At 47.6% G+C, this 16,011-nt stretch overlaps 1 protein-coding gene across 4 annotated transcripts in view; it reads right to left on the reverse strand.

Moving 5' to 3' along the window:
• PLEKHA6 (pleckstrin homology domain containing A6) overlaps positions 1-16,011 on the reverse strand; it is a 534,942-nt gene that overhangs the window by 375,887 nt on the left and 143,044 nt on the right. The window contains exon 1 of one of the 4 annotated variants that reach the window (XM_069633111.1): positions 4,905-5,084. The exons of the other annotated variants lie outside the window; for them this stretch is intronic. The gene's annotated coding sequence lies outside the window, so the exon portion shown is untranslated. Of the gene's footprint in view, positions 1-4,904; positions 5,085-16,011 lie in introns of those variants that run through there. 4 annotated transcript variants of the gene reach the window in all.

A 16,011-nucleotide genomic window follows, 5' to 3' on the forward strand; every position in this document is an offset into this window, starting at 1 on the left:
GTTTTGGTTCTTGATTCTGAGGTTGGTGCCTTACCCCATGGTTGGGATTCTGGTCTTAGGGTTTCTGGTTCTTGATTGTGAAGATGGTGATATACACTGGGGTGCAGATTCTAGTTGGGGTTGTTGGTTCTTGACTTTGAGGTGGGTGCCTTACTCCAGGGTTCGGATTCTGGTCTTAGGGTTTCTGGTTCTTGATTCTGAGGATGGTGACATGCACTGGGGTTCAGATTCTAGTTGGGGTTGTTGGTTCTTGACTTTGAGGTGGGTGCCTTACTCCAGGGTTGGGTTTCTGGTGTTAGGGTGGCTGGTTCTTGATTCTGAGGCTGGTGACATACTCTGGGGTTCAGATTCTAGTTGGGGTTGTTGGTTCTTGACTCTGAGGTTGGTGCCTTACTCCAGGGTTGGGTTTCTGGTGTTAGGGTGGCTGGTTCTTGATTCTGAGGCTGGTGATATACACTGGGGTTCCGATAATAGTCGGGGTTGTTGGTTCTTAACTCTGAGGTTGGTGCATTACCCCACCATTGGGATTCTGGTCTTAGGGTTTCTGGATTATGAGTCTGACGATGGTGATATATGCTGGGGTTCAGAGTCTAGTTGGGGTTGTTGGTTCTTGACTCTGAGGTCGGTGCCTTACCCCAGGGTTGGGATTCTGTTCTTAGGGTTTCTGGTTCTTGATTCTGAGGATGGTGACATGCACTGGGGTTCAGATTCTAGTTCGGGTTGTTGGTTCTTGACTCTGAGGTTGGTGCCTTACTCCAGGGTTGGGTTTCTGGTCTTAGGGCTTCTGGTTCTTGATTCTGAATTTGTGATTCGGTTCCCTGTGTTTGAGATTCCACTTAGGGCTGCTTTTGAACTCGCGTTGGGATTCTGGTTTACGGGATTCCGGTTCCGGTGGCTGGCATAACAGTTTCTGGAGTTGGCGTTCTGGACACTACCAACTGGGGCTCTTGCCAGAGTGTTATCCTTTGTCTGGGGTGGTGATTTTGGTCTTGGGGTGGTTAGTTCTTGTCCCCGGGATATAGTTGTGATTCCAGTCTCTGGGTTGGCCTTCTGGGCCCTAGACTTGGAGATGCACTTCACTCTTGGGTTCCGTTCCAACTCTGTCTAATATTGGAATTCTGGTCTTTTGGTCTCTGAGGTTGGCATTGTGGACCCTAGGCTTGGGGCAGGGGGAGGGTGCTACTCTGTTTGGCGTTGGGACTTGGCTGTGTGATTAGTCTTGCTCTGTAGCTGATGCCAGTCGATAGGGCTGGCATCCTAGACCCTATACTTTCTGCTTTGGGGGTGTTTGTTCATGACTCTGGCGATAGTCTCATACTCTGTGGTCGGGGTTTCTGCTTCTGGCAGAAGTTAGGGTTCCCTCGCTCTAGTGACACTGCTTATTGGCCGAGCAGAGATTTGCGCCCTGTGACTCACCCGCCCCTCATTAATTAGAAGATAAGGCCCTCGTTCCGCTGTCATCTCTGAACATCGCAAGCTGCTGGGCAAGGAGCCAAGGTCTGCCACCGCCCCTGATACTGGCAAATCCCTGGGCGCAGGCCTGGCACCAGCTGCCCGTGTGCCCGGCGGCGCGGCCTAATCTTGCAGGCAAAGCGCCTCTAAGCTCCCGTGTGTTACACCCGTTGGGGCTATTCCAGGGAGCCGGCTACTGACTTAAGCCTTCCGTGCAAGCGCTGTGTTCCCTGCACGGATCAGAGACACCGAGTCCCTCAGAGTCAGGAACCAACAACACCAAGACTACAAGCCCAACCCCGGGATATGGTACCAACCTCAGAGTCAAGCACCAACAACCCAACTAGAATCTGAACCCCAGTACATGTCACCATTCTCAGAATCAAGAACCAGCAACCCTAAGACCAGAATTCCAACTGTGGGGTAAGGCACCAACCTCAGAGTCAAGCACCAACAACCCAACTAGAATCTGAACCCCAGCATATATCACCATCCTCAGAATCAAGAACCAGCAACCCTAAAACCAGAGTCCCAACCATAGGGTAAGGCACCAACCTCAGAGTCAAGCACCAACAACCCAACTAGAATCTGAACCCCAGTGCATGTCACCATCCTCAGAATCAAGAACCAGCAACCCTAAAACCAGAATCCCAACCCTGGAGTAAGGCACCAACCTCAGAGTCAAGAACCAACAGCCCCAACTAGAATCTGATCCCCAGTGTATGTCACCATCCTCAGAATCAAGAACCAGAAACCCTAAGAACAGAATCCCAACTGTGGGGTAAGGCACCAACCTCAGAGTCAAGCACCAACAACCCAACTAGAATATGAACCCCAGTGTATGTCACCATCCTCAGAATCAAGAACCAGAAACCCTAAGAACAGAATCCCAACCCTGGGGTAAGGCACCGACCTCAGAGTCAAGAACCAAGAACCCCAACTAGAATCTGAACCCCAGCATATATCACCATCCTCAGAATCAAGAACCAGCAACCCTAAAACCAGAATCCCAACCCTGGGGTAAGGGACCAACCTCAGAGTCAAGAACCAACAACCCCAACTAGAATCTGCACCCCAGTGTACATCACCATCGTCAGACTCATGAACCAAAAACCCTAAAACCAGAATCCCAATGGTGGGGTAATGGATCAACCTCAGACTTAAGAACCAACAACCCCGACTATTATCGGAACCCCAGTGTATATCACCATCTTCACAATCAAGAACCAGAAACCCTAAGACCAGAATCCCAACCCTGGTGTAAGGCACCAAACCTCAGAGTCAAGAACCAACAACCCCAACTAGAATCTGAACCCCCGTATCTGTCACCAGCCTCAGAATCAAGAACCAGCAACCCTAAGAGCAGAATCCCAACCCTGGGGTAAAGCATCAACCTCAGAGTCAAGAACCAACAACCCCGACTATTATCGGAACCTCAGTGTATATCAGCATCGTCAGAATCAAGAACCAGAAACCCTAAGGCCAGAATCCCAACCATGGGGTAAGGCACCAACCTCAGAATCAAGAACCAAAACCCCAACGAGAATCCCATACTCACCCGCCCCTCATTAATTAGAAGATAAGGCCCTCGTTCCGCTGTCATCTCTGAACATCGAAAGCTGCTGGGCAAGGAGCCAAGGTCCGCCACCGCCCCTGATACTGGCAAATCCCTGGGCGCAGGCCTGGCACCAGCTGCCCGTGTGCCCGGCGGCGCGGCCTAATCTTGCAGGCAAAGCGCCTCTAAGCTCCCGTGTGTTACACCCGTTGGGGCTATTCCAGGGAGCCGGCTACTGACTTAAGCCTTCCGTGCAAGCGCTGTGTTCCCTGCACGGATCAGAGACACCGAGTCCCTCAGAGTCAGGAACCAACAACACCAAGACTACAAGCCCAACCCCGGGATATGGTACCAACCTCAGAGTCAAGCACCAACAACCCAACTAGAATCTGAACCCCAGTGCATGTCACCATCCTCAGAATCAAGAACCAGCAACCCTAAGACCAGAGTCCCAACCATAGGGTAAGGCACCAACCACAGAGTCAAGCACCAACAACCCAACTAGAATCTGAACCCCAGTGCATGTCACCATCCTCAGAATCAAGAACCAGCAACCCTAAAACCAGAATCCCAAGGGGTAAGGCACCAACCTCAGAGTCAAGAACCAACAACCCCAACTAGAATCTGAACCCCAGCGTATGTCACCATCCTCAGAATCAAGAACCAGCAGCCCTAAAACCAGAATCCCAAACCCAGAGTCAAGAATCAAAGGACCCAAGGCAAGAATCCTAAACCCAGGGTATGTCACAACCCCCAAATCAAGAACCAAAAAACCCAACCAGAATCCCAAACTCAGGGTATCTCTCCTTCCTCAGAGTCAGGAACCAACAATAGCACCAGAATCCCAACCCTAGGATGTGGCAGCGAGCCCAGAGTCAAGCCCCATCCACCGTATTGTATAGTATAGCGCCTTGCCTGTGTTGCTGCACATTCTAAGCGGTAGATGCCACTCACTGCCACTTGTGGCGGGCACTTTGCCTGGTACCCACTGCACAGAGCAGCTGATCAGGTGCAGTGTAGAGGCAGTGGTTGGCACAGCGCAGTGCATCGGGTGACTGCTGCTCGGTGCTGTACTGAGCGGTTGGTGCTATGAGCGGTGCCCTGAGGCTGGTACCGGCACTGTGCGTGCCCAGCAGCCGGTGCCCTGCGCTGCATACCGAGATCAGTACCGTGCCCTTCTGTACCCCGCAGTCCCACGGTGCGCGTTACTGCATCCGGTGCCTGGTAATGTGCAGTGCGCATGCATTGATGATTACCCCGGTGCCAGCCTGTAATTAGGGGGGCACGGGTGGCGCCACCAGCGCCTGCATGGCACCAAACACCAGCCAGACAGGAATCGGGATAGCTGGGGTGGTCAAGCAGTTCAAGATGGGGGAGGGGAGGTTGCGGATCAGATGGTCCCTGGAGGGGGGTCTGTCATCTGGGGAGGGGAGTGGGGGGTCATCTGTCGACGCTCTCTGGGTTCACTCTACGTCGTCCATAACAAATGTCCCCTCTTGGGGGTTGGGGGCGTGGCAGACCCTTCGCTCCTTTCATTGGAAGTGGGGCGGGGGGGGGGGGGGGTCATCTCGATGGGTTGTTCGATTTAATCCTGCAGAATTCGCCAGTATATCATGGGGGGCGTGCCTTTGGCTTGGGGTGGGGGTCCCCGACATGGAGGCGCGGGAATCGAATATTCATGGTATGTTTGACGCGTTAAAAATGCTTCAGGGAGGGGGGTGGGGGGTCGTTCAGAGACCACGGACGGGGAGGATTATCTCGATGCGTGGGGGCTCACATCCTCACGACGGTGGGGCAGAAGGGGGGGGGTTCATTAAAGATAGCTCCCCTCTAAAGGCGGGGGTCGTTGGCGCTCCTCCCACATCGCCATCACCCCCATTCACGCACATGCACTCACCTTGTAGGCAGGGAGCGCCCCTGCGGTTCCAGAAAGGGTGCCCCCACGGTCTGGCGCCCCTGGCCCGGGTGGGGCGCCTCGGCAGCCCCTGGGGGTCTTCCTGGCGCTGCGCCGGGGGGAGGATGCTGTATGCAGGGGGCTGGGCGCGCACTGACACTGGCAGGGTATTTAACAGCGTCACGTGACCTGAGCTGTCAGACTGGGGTGGGGAGGGGGCGGTTAACCCCGCTCCTGCCACATTCAAGCAGCGAGGGGACAGGGTGCAACTGCCCACAGAGGCAATGGGGGGCTGGGGTGGAGGGGCCACTGTGCACCGAGGGAGGGGGCGCAATGAATTCCACTCCTGCCACGGGGCAAGCAATGCGAGGAGATAAGGCACGGATATGTGTGGGGGCAGGGGGCGGTAGGGGGGGGAGCACATTCCAGATTCCACGCCACTGTCTTCATTTAGTAGAAATCAAGCGCTTGGTTCCATGTCAGCGCTATTTTATCTGTTTGTTTTCGGGTGACTTGGGGCGTACCGCAGCCTGCCTCGAGGGGGCGCTTCGATGTGGGGAGGCGGCACTGGTGGGCTCTCTCTAAACTACTGTGCTGTCTCCAAACCCAAACAGCACAGCATCCCCCAGGCACAGCCCCAGCAGCCTGACACCCACCCCCTCACAGGAAAGGTCACATTTCTTCTTTCACTCTGGAGAATACACCATCTGACTCCATGTGCCCCCGACCCCCCCACCCCCCCACGAGATATCACTGCTGCACCCTTCAGCACGGCGAAGTTGCTGTAGCTCAGTGTGGCTAGGCTGGGAGGCTAGCAGACCCCATGACACCCCCCTCCCCCAAGGCTCTCAGTAAGGAGCATCGCAGGACCAGACGGCTCCTTGACCTCTTCCAACATCACCCTCTCCTATTTACTTATAGCGTTTTGAAGTCGCTTCAGGGAGCTATTGTATGCTTTGCTAGCAACCTACCCTTGCCTATTAGTGCGACTAAATGACTACTCCTCAGGACACAGGGCTGAGCAGCGGCTAATGGCGCCTGCTCAGCCGCACACTACTCCTAAACCAGCCATGATCTCAATCATGAAGGTGAAACAGGCACAGCCCGACGGTATGGTCTGGTATTGTGTATTTATAAAGCGCCTACACACAGGCAGGTGTTTCAAAGCGCTCAAGGAGGGTGGGAGCACGCAGAAAAAACAACAGTCGCTCAGGGCCCTTGAAATCTGAGACGATAATAAGAGTAAGTGCATAAAATACATTTAATAGGATGGGATATAGCAAATAGGCCTGACAGCGATTCTGCAATTATAACAGTACACATTAGGGGTGAAGACAGGGGAGAAACAGACAGAAGATATCCGGGCGTGGTGCATATGTCGGGCAAGTGCACATAGGTCAACAGGGAGGGGAGGGTCAAGTGCACTTGGTCATTTGAGACTGGGGTAAGTGCAGAGAGAGCCACTCTCTTGGTTTAATTTCTCAGTGTGTTGAGTGTGGGTGGGGTGTAGGGCCCTGAGGCAAGTGCGAGAGAGGACTGGCGGGGGTGCCGGGGACCAGTGAGACTCTGAGGTACACCAGGCGGCCAGTCAGCATGCTGTAAGGAAGAGGAGGGAGAGAGGGAAAGGGTAGAGAACTAGTTTAGTAGAGGAGAGAGAAGGAAGAGGAGAAGAGGAAGGTCTTGAGTAGTTTCCGGAATTTCAGGAGATCCGGCTCAAGACGTAGGGCAGCAGGGAGGTTATACCAGAGGGAGGCACCTGCTGAGGATAAGGATCTCCCTCCAAATCTCTGCTTGGCGAACCGGCTCACTCGCTGAACGTTGGAGGTAAATGAGCAGAGGGCTCGGGAGGGACAGTATTTTGTGTAGGCAGCGTTGAAGGTAGGTGGGTCCCAGGCCCCAGAAGGACAATGCAAAGGGTCTTGAATTTGATCCTTGCAGCCACGGGGAGCCAGTGGAGGGATTTCAGCGCCGTAGACATGCGGTCCCTGGGCTTGAGGCCTAGAATAAGTCTTGCAGTTCTGTTCTGGGTGAGGTGCAGAGGGCGCAGGGTAGAAGAGGGGAGCAGGGACGTCATTTGAGGGTTGCCAGAGGTCGCAAGTGCGACCACTGAGGTCTCCCTTGCCCCCCCTGTGCTCTCCCTAAAAAAAAAACATACTTTTTTTTTTAGTTCAAGCTCATGGGCTGTGGCCAGAATCATGTGGCTCTTTACTTCTGGAGTGGCTGGCTTTCTTGTTCAGGCCCCTTAAAAAAATAAGAAAAATAAGAACAGGAGTGACACAAGTTTAACACTTTCAGCACTGACCCTAAATAATAAAGAATAGGAATGCCAAAAAATGTGTCTTTCTGGAATTCTATACAATAATTGCTAGACTCATTAAAGGTTTATTTCAGGCACACTTCAGGGGGTGAGTCACTGATTTAGTCTGTTCTTAAACACCTCAACTCAGCCTTTTATCCTTCTGAGGTTGATAAATGGGTACCAACACAGGTTGGGTGATATTGTGTGTATATTTGTTCTATATGAAATGCTTAAGCGTAAGTGCTATATAATAACACATTATTATCATTTGGTCATGGACGCCTGCTTGCATTCACAGTAATTTGGTAATATGGGCCTATACACACTGATATTAACGATACATATGGGGATCTATTCTTGTATGAAATGTACACATTATAGTGATATCGTAACCATATTTTTCGTAGTGTACAATGCTATGTGATGCCACTTCCTGTTTTGTCAACCAGTGAAAGGTCGTGTTCCATCGCTTCCTGCGATATCACTTCGGGGTGGGTTCAAATGACATCACTTCCTGTGATGTCATCAGGGGCAAGGGTCATGTGATGTCACTTCCGCTACCCCAGGCATTTTGGTGGAATGACTTCCCTGGAGGGGAGGTTGAGGAAGAGGCTGTTGCAATAATCCATCCAGTACACAGGCTTCACCGCTTTAAGGTAGTGCAGGCTGGGGGCAGGCTGTACTCTTTAGGAGGGATGTGAGCTAGCACAGGAGCAAACCAAACAACAACAGGACTGTAGTGCCAAAATAAATTACTGTCCAACCAAGGCTCTATAATAACAGAACAACAATACAAGCAAACTAATCAAAAACCCTGTATAGCCCAGCTTGCAGAGGAAGACCCAGAGAATGCAGACTTTGTAATGAAAAGGGGTCTGCACAGTGTGACGCTGGGGGCACGAAGGCAATATCTTCAGCAGCCACGTCAAAGTCACTGAAGATATCTTAGAAAGGGTCGTCAAAGTCACTAAGATATCTTAGAAAGGGTAGAGAGTCAGGTCTTACAAATCACGAGTACCTCTTCAGTGGGGGCGGGTGAAAGTTCCACCTGTGAAGCGCAAAATGCGGAATTCGCACTGGATTCTGCTTCCACCCATTGTGCAAAATCAGCATTACGGTTCCGCCGCCCCTGAAATGTCACCTGGTTTTATGCAGTTTCGTGCAGATTGTGGTGTTTTGTTTCAAGTAGCGAGGCAAGAAACTTCGTACAGGTTGTTTTTTCGCGATTCGTACTAGTTTCGTGCAGCAACACTATGCTAGCTTCACACACTGCCATGAGAAACGTCAAACAGGGTTGACATTCATGGTAGCCTTGTGCAGCAAGACGTGAAACTTTGTGCAGTTCTTTTTTTACCCCTGTAGTTTCATGCAGCGACACAAGAAACCTTGCGCGGTTATCCCTGATCTGTGCTAGTTTCATGCAGTGACATGAGAAACTTTGCACATTTTTGTTTGATTCGTACTAGGTTCACACAGTGGCACAAGAAACTTTGTTTCCCTTTTTTCGATTTGAGCTTGTTTTTGCACAGCGGCACATGAAACTTTCGGCGGCTCTTTTCAATTTGTACGAGGTTCCCACAACAGCACGAGAAACTTTGCATGGTGCTTTTCAGTTCACGGAGAAGCATGAGAAACTGCACAGCGCATTTCGATACACGGGGGTGGTAGAACTTTTCAAGACACAATCACTCACAAATGCCTATCACAAACAGCACCCCACTACCTAGTGGAAAGAACACACCAAGCCCAAACACTCAGACCTAAACGTGACATATACTCCCACCAACTCACAATCCCTGCCTTCAACAGAGCCAAAGCCGGAGATCTAGTTTCGAAGTATTAGCACCAAAATCTTGGAACTCCTTACCATGCGAACTAAGAACAGAAACCTCTCTCACGGCTTTCATAAAGGCCCTGAAAACCGAACTATTCAAGCAGACTGCACTTTCCCCTCTGTTCCGCTGTAACCATGGAGCATGAGTCTGGCTGTTTCCTAACTATTCAACTAGCAACTAAATACTGATCAAGTGTATATTCTCTAACAGCGCCTCGATGCCCTAGGGCAGTTTGCACGCTTTATAAATGGAAATAAATAAAGAAATAATTAAATATATGATTTCATTTAGGCTCGGGGTACCCCACAGTTAAAGGCAAACCCTGACCACTGGGCCTTTGGATCCAACAGTTGCTCGCAGCAATGCAGATGCCACCATGTGACTGCCCTGTTGCTAAACCACAAGGCAGTTACTAAGATCTGTCAGCAGACAGCTGGGCAAGGTCACATGTGTGCAGTCTGCTTTTCTAGCACGCAGCATGATGAAAGAGGGGTCTGATTACCAGGCCCCACTTTCAGAAGCAGACCTAGCCACGTCATTTTATTGATACAAATAAAAACAGCTCAAGTTATCCCACCCTCAATGGATGGCGTGCTGTCACATGCCCTCCAGTCAAACATGGTTGACCACCGCCCTTGTAAGGGCCTGGCTCATGAGGACGGTGCAAGTACTTACACTGGAGTGCTGCTATCCTGGTTTATGCTGGATGTCCATATGAACCCCCTGTAAGGATATGTATCACTGCAACAGCATTGGACACCCCCCCACACCCCCCTCTGCATGGCCATGAAACACCAGAGAGGCCTTTGATCTGTGTGTACAGTAAAGTAAACCCTAAAACGGTAGAGTCTGTAGAGCCTCAACTTGTTACTGCAACAGCCTCCTTCTCACTTATAACCCAGTTTCTCTGTCTCGTGGCCAGCCACTTGCTGATGTAGGAAGTAGGCTGTTTAACACTTTCTGCATTTAGCAGCATGAGCACTGCTCCAACTCCAAACTCACAGGCCTATGTCTGGATAGTGAATTCCAGTCCATAATCCGGGTTCTCTAGAACTGGGGTCCTGCACAAACCCATTTTAAGGTTCTGGAAAGCTGTTTGGCAGGAATGAGACCAAGCGACTTTCTTAGGCATCGTCATTGATGTCAAATCATTTCAGAGACGGGCAATTGTCCAATTCATCCAAATAAAATACCTGTAAGGCCCAGTGAGGCAAAGCAATGCTCCCCTCTGGGTCTGTGTGGTAGGGACGTCCCAATCCTGAACCACTTGCACTTTTGCCTGAAGATGCTGTTTCTTCCTACCACCCACTTAGTGTTCTAGTTAAGTTACAGTACCGCTTTCTATCCGGCACTTAAAATTGACAATTGTGATTTACTCTATGCCTGATAGGAGCCAGTTTGTCATTCCCTTAAAGGTGGGAGGGGCACATCTTATCCTAAAGGGAAAACTGTGAACTGGTAGTGCCCCTCCGGTGTCGAGAATGCGGACCCCTCCTTTGCTCTGTCTGTATGGCCAAATTGCCAGTGGCCAGCTTTCAGGGCACAGGTACTCGGGTACTCGGCAGCACTGAAACGATCCATTAGCTCATCTGTACTAGGAATAGGGTATGCACCTGTCTTAGTCACAGAGGCGAGCCCTCTGTACTCCATCCAAAAGCAGACTTCAGTCTTCGAACTGCTGGACTCTTTAGGAACCAGCACCGCAGGACTAGCCCACGGGCTATAGGAAGGCTTAATAAGGATCTGCGTGATTTTTCCATCGCGGAAAAGTCTGCGATGGAAAAGTCAGTGATGGGAAAGTTTGCATGAGAAACGTGCGAACCACAAAAGGGTTGTACACTTCCCATGTGAACATGCATTTAAAACCCCTACAAACCCACACCCCCACCCATACCCATGACACTATATAGCATAGTGAGCAGGGTATTGCAGGGGAAACCCCCGCAGCCCCGGCTTTTTTTTTTCCTTCATTTGGCAGGGGGTTATGGGGTTGTCCGAGAAAAAGAGAAATAAGTGGGCACCACAGGGTAAATATTATTATTTGTCGTCTTCAGTCCGTATTTGTATTTTAAATTTTAGCAAAGAAATATCTAAACACTTGCGGGAGCAGGCTGAGAAGGGTCTGGAGTCACTCTGACCCAAGAAAACAAGTGAGGCAATAGACTAGATGGGAAACCTAGTCACACAACCGCTCTCCGTTTGTACCCAGTCTGGGTAATTATATTCGAAAAAACAATTCCAAATAGTTTTAGTTTGGTTCTTTCTTACTTTGAGAATTGTTCATAGAAAAATGAGTTCCAAGACTTTGTTTATGTAATATATATTCTTTTATCAAAAAAATCAAAAGAATGATCACTAATCAAATCTTAGTGAGGACGCAGCTGACATGTTGCATTATGCAAGTAGACTTAAAATGCCAAAGCATTTCGGAGTACAAAACTCCTTCATCAGGGCAAGTCTGTACTTTTAGGAAACAATAACATCAACAAAAATGCATATAATGTATATAAAGCAAGAGATACATAATGATATGTAATGGTAGCATAATGATCATAAAGCGCATAGAAGAATAATGGTTACATACCCCGATGGAAGAATTCGAGTCAAGGTGTAATATGTAAAAACAGAAAAAATAAAGTAAATAGAAATCAGTGCAGATTCGCGTTTACAATCATTCAATTAATGTCATGAGCTCATAGGTGGAAGAAAATTACCTCGCTTAAAGAATGGAGTCAGGTGCGTTAAAACAGGAAAGAAACAGTATCAGACGTATGTTTTCGCAAAGAACACGATCGGATGCTGGAGGGAATCCAGTGTGCGATCTGTAAAAGCGAAATCTACTTCAGTGGGTGCGGTTGTAAAGAGTAAGTACACGGAGTGTAAGAAGCCACAACCGAAGCGGTTACCTGAGTTCAAAGAATAGTGTCAGCGGTGGACGCAGCGAGCTGTGGTGCATCGCTGACTGAAATCGTTGCTAGGGAAACAGTAAGTGAAATAGGCACGTGACCGCAACCCGCTGGGCGAACCCGCGCGATGCGAAATGTGATTCAAATGGCAGCATACTGTCGTTGGGGGCAACAATGGTGCAAGAAAAACCATTACGGGGGCTGTAGGGGCTGAGTCATGAATAATAAAAAGGAAAAAATAAAAATTGTGCATAACATAGACATAGAAAAAATACTCTCATCATATGTAAACATCCACATTATAAGTCAAACATAACCTATATAAGGCAAGTGTAATCGAACTCCATCGTATTCAAAAAGTGTTATACAGAACTGTATCATCTTGAAATGAAAAAATTATCAAAGCGTTCATTAAAAGTGCTATACCTAATGTATCAAGACTAAATAGATGTATACAATTACGTAATGAACATTCAAAACAGCATAAACAATGTATACGACCGATCTGCAGGTGGTGGTGCCAGGTGGTACCACCTTGGGTCCCAGTCGAATGACCAGGAGAAGCAGACTGGTTGGGGTGAATCATAATGTATCATATTTGTAAAATGAAACAAGCAAATAGAACAAAAATCATAACCATGGGTATCTATGCTTATTGGCATATGAATCAGACAAAAAGTCTGAAACCGGTGGCATGGAAAAGTACCACCTTGGGTCCTAGTCATGTGACCAGGAGAAACAGACTTATTGTGTTAGAACCTATGTCATGTTCAGAGTATGAAGAGACACATCCACATCAAAACAAATGCATTTCAATGGTAACCGATTGACTGCAAGTTGAAGCATTAAAGATAGCAATGATAGTTAATCTCATCATTGAGACCATTGGGATACAAACTCCCAAGTTTATCGATCCAAAAAGTTTCTCTCTGGTTGAGGCGAAGACTCAAATCTTCATGTGGATTGATCTTGGTTAGTACTTCCAAAATCAGGAACCTGATTTGTGCCAGACCATGTCGCTTCTCACTCCAATGTCTGGCCACTGCTGAATTGGGATTTGAATTCCGGATGCACGAGCGGTGCTCATTCCATCGTACTTTAGCAGCTCTCGTGGATTGGCCGACATAATATTTACCACATGGGCACTTAATTCCATATATTATGTTCACACTGTCACAAGTGCCGAAAGACTTAAGAGGAATCTTGTTGCCTGTGCGGGGATGGTGCACAACATTTCCTTTGATCACCATGTTACAGTTAGCACAGTGTAGGCAGGGATATGTGCCCGTCTGTTGAGTGCTAGGTTCTTTTAAAGGAGGTCTGGTATGAACAAGTTCATCACAAAGATTCCTACTTCTTTGATAGGCGAATACTGGTGTTTGATCAAATAGTTTCTGAACTCTCACATCATCCTTGAAAATGCCCCAGTGTTTTTTAATGGAATTCTTGATTTTATTGCTTTGAATCGAATATTTTGAAACATAGACCGGAGATTTAAGTTCTCTTTTGGATTTGGTGATATTGGTCAACAAGGTCTCACGACTGAGGGCATTCACTTTCTCAGATGCTAAATGTACTTCTGCTTGCTTATAACCCCGTGCCAGGAATTTGTCCTTCATTTCGATTTGTTGGGCTAGGCACTCTTCAGGGTCACTCACAATCTTTTTGACTCTCAAGAGTTGACTGTATGGAAGATTTCTCAAGAGACTGGGCTGGTGAAAGCTGAGACGGTGTAGCAAATTGTTACGGTCAGTAGTTTTGCGGAACAGAGTTGTGCTGTAACCGCTGTTTCCCTTCTTTATTAAGACATCAAGGAATGTGATCCTATCTTTGGATATCTCACTCGTCAACTGGATACGCGGATCAATACTATTGAGGTATTCAAAGAAATTGTTAAATGTGGATTCGGTTCCTGTCCAGATTCCAAAAATGTCATCGATGTACCGTGACAATAAGTGAATATTGCTGTTCCATTCTTGATTCTTCAAAATGTGTTCTGTTTCAAATTTATACATGAAGCAATTTGCATATGATGGTGCCATGGTGGCGCCCATCGATGTACCCGATGTTTGAAGAAAAAACTTATTCTGATATTGAAAATATGAATTTTCTGCAATGAATTGAAGAAGAGCGATGATGAATTCTTTCTGAGCACGGACCTCGGGTGTTTCCAGTAAGAGCCATTCAACAGATTCAATACCTAGATCATGCGGTATGGATGTATATAGACTCTTAACATCAATGGTAAACATCAAATGTTCGCATTGGAAAATCGAGCTATTAAGTTTTTGCAGGAAGTGTGTTGTGTCTCTGATGTAAGTGGAAGTTTTTTGTATGAGTGGCTGAAGAAAAAAGTCGATGTATATTCCCAATGGCTGATTGATGCTGTCCATGCCGGCAACAATCGGTCTCCCTGGTGGTTTAGCCTGATCCTTGTGAATCTTAGGTAAAGTGTAAAAATTGGGTATCCTAGGATGCTTGTTGTTCAGAAATTTGCGAGTGTGTTCATTTATCCAATCCAGTTCCATTGCCCTGTCGAGTATAGTTTCCAAGTTCTGTTTGATTGAGGCTGTAGGATCATGGTCAAGGGGTGCATAAACTGTTTGGTCTTGTAATTGCCGGTTGCATTCTGCATCATAGTCAGAGGTATTCATGATCACCAGGGCTCCCCCTTTATCTGCTGGACGGATGGTTATATTTTTATCGCAGTAGAGGTTTCTGATGGTTTGCATCTCGTGGGGTTTCATATTCTTATAGGGTGGAATTTTATAGCTAATGCGTTCCAGATCTCTGGTGACCATTTTCTGGAAAATATCAATGGATGGTACCGATATTGGTGGTATGAATCCACTCTTTGCTCTGAACTCCTGGAAATCAGGGGCGTCAGAAATGCTTTCGTGGGTTTCAAGTTCTTCAAAGAATACCTTAAGTTTCAGTTTCCTTTGTGTGAAAAAATTATCAAAGCGTTCATTAAAAGTGCTATACCTAATGTATCAAGACTAAATAGATGTATACAATTACATAATGAACATTCAAAACAGCATAAACAATGTATACGACCGATCTGCAGGTGGTGGTGCCAGGTGGTACCACCTTGGGTCCCAGTCGAATGACCAGGAGAAGCAGACTGGTTGGGGTGAATCATAATGTATCATATTTGTAAAATGAAACAAGCAAATAGAACAAAAATCACAACCATGGGTATCTATGCTTATTGGCATATGAATCAGACAAAAAGTCTGAAACCGGTGGCATGGAAAAGTACCACCTTGGGTCCTAGTCATGTGACCAGGAGAAACAGACTTATTGTGTTAGAACCTATGTCATGTTCAGAGAATGAAGAGACACATCCACATCAAAACAAATGCATTTCAATGGTAACCGATTGACTGCAAGTTGAAGCATTAAAGATAGCAATGATAGTTAATCTCATCATTGAGACCATTGGGATACAAACTCCCAAGTTTATCGATCCAAAAAGTTTCTCTCTGGTTGAGGCGAAGACTCAAATCTTCATGTGGATTGATCTTGGTTAGTACTTCCAAAATCAGGAACCTGATTTGTGCCAGACCATGTCGCTTCTCACTCCAATGTCTGGCCACTGCTGAATTGGGATTTGAATTCCGGATGCACGAGCGGTGCTCATTCCATCGTACTTTAGCAGCTCTCGTGGATTGGCCGACATAATATTTACCACATGGGCACTTAATTCCATATATTATGTTCACACTGTCACAAGTGCCGAAAGACTTAAGAGGAATCTTGTTGCCTGTGCGGGGATGGTGCACAACATTTCCTTTGATCACCATGTTACAGTTAGCACAGTGTAGGCAGGGATATGTGCCCGTCCGTTGAGTGCTAGGTTCTTTTAAAGGAGGTCTGGTATGAACAAGTTCATCACGAAGATTCCTACTTCTTTGATAGGCGAATACTGGTGTTTGATCAAATAGTTTCTGAACTCTCACATCATCCTTGAAAATGCCCCAGTGTTTTTTAATGGAATTCTTGATTTTATTGCTTTGAATCGAATATTTTGAAACATAGACCGGAGATTTAAGTTCTCTTTTGGA

This window comes from Ambystoma mexicanum, chromosome 13 (genome assembly GCF_040938575.1).
Source record: "Ambystoma mexicanum isolate Mex_15411 chromosome 13, UKY_AmexF1_1, whole genome shotgun sequence".
Classification (NCBI taxonomy): domain Eukaryota; kingdom Metazoa; phylum Chordata; class Amphibia; order Caudata; family Ambystomatidae; genus Ambystoma; species Ambystoma mexicanum.